This window comes from Cyprinodon variegatus, unplaced genomic scaffold, assembly GCF_000732505.1.
Source record: "Cyprinodon variegatus isolate N-32 unplaced genomic scaffold, C_variegatus-1.0 Scaffold1242, whole genome shotgun sequence".
NCBI lineage: Eukaryota > Metazoa > Chordata > Actinopteri > Cyprinodontiformes > Cyprinodontidae > Cyprinodon > Cyprinodon variegatus.
The window spans coordinates 10,408-11,800 of record NW_015151695.1 but is presented as its reverse complement, the minus strand read 5'-3'; positions in this window follow the sequence as shown (position 1 = coordinate 11,800).

Here is a 1,393-nt window from a genome sequence, read left to right as displayed (position 1 = left end):
ATATATATATATATATATATATATATATATATATATATATACATATATATATATATATATATATATATATGTTTTCTTGGTTTTCACAGCAAATAAAAACACTTTGCATGTAACATCAAATGAAATAAAAAAAAACACACACCCCCAATTGACCTGACTCCATCCCATGAAAATGCAAGTAAATAAGTCAGTTAGTTAAAATGTTAACAATTAAACACCTAAATAAGCTTATCTTTATAAGTCTTTAATAAATCTTATTAAAAAATTTAATTATTGTTTTGTTACATATTTTCACTCTATATCTCCAAATGCATATACAATGTGTCTGATTTTCACCTATATCTATAGTCTTTGAGCATCCTTATATTTTATTATTGTCTTGATCGTTAATTAGATTTAAAATAAGCACTGCATGTGTTGAATACAGCATATACAATGGGAAATAGGAAAGATTAGAAATTATTTACCTGCCGAGAGAAAGTGTTGTATTATCTGAGTATTGTAATAATGTTATGCATCTATATTCAAAAGGTTCGCGGAGAGCAGAGGGAGACAGACCTCTCAGGCATGGGCGGTTCTAGAAAGGGGCCATATCATGTCCTGGCCCCCATTACAGCCCCTGTACCAAACACATAATACTCAAAGAAATTCTAATGATGATATGCGCTGGAACAGACATGGTTACTGATAGGTCCTTTAGGTCAATTTAATTGATTATCTTTACAAGTTTTGTTTTACTAATTATTTTGAATAAAATAAGGTGATAGCTTCAGTGGTATTGAGATAGGATCCCAGTTTAATCTGCTACATGTTTTTTTTTTTTCAAAACAAAACAAAAAAAATTAGAGCTGAATTTATTTAGTTAGTTTTTTTTTTTTTGTTATAATTCTGATTTTATAGAAAATGGTCATTTTGACTTAACTTAAGTCAAAAATATGTAAAATTCCTAAAGTATGAATTGATAGACCTAATATTCCAAATAATAGCCTTATTTGATCTTTTAGATATTCATATAGCTACAATTTTTTTGAGTTGCTTTTTTGCTATGGTAAGGGATATTTATTTTGATTTTAACAATAATCCAATGAACATTTTCAGTTGGAAGACATACAATTTTAATTAAACCTACCTGAATGGAAATTTCACTTCATGCAGCTATCTTAACATATTTGAATCCCATGCCCTTTTTTTTTTGTTTCATGCTTTTCTGTTCCCCAATGAAAAAACTGCGTTCTAATCATTTCCTAAAACATTGCTTACTTTTTCCATCCAAAGATTCACACTTTGGCAAACATCAATTTCCTTCAATTCTAGGGTCCTATGCCATATTGCTGACAGGTGGGGGATTCACTATTAGGCAATACTAGGCAGTTGCCTAGGGCCCCATAAAACT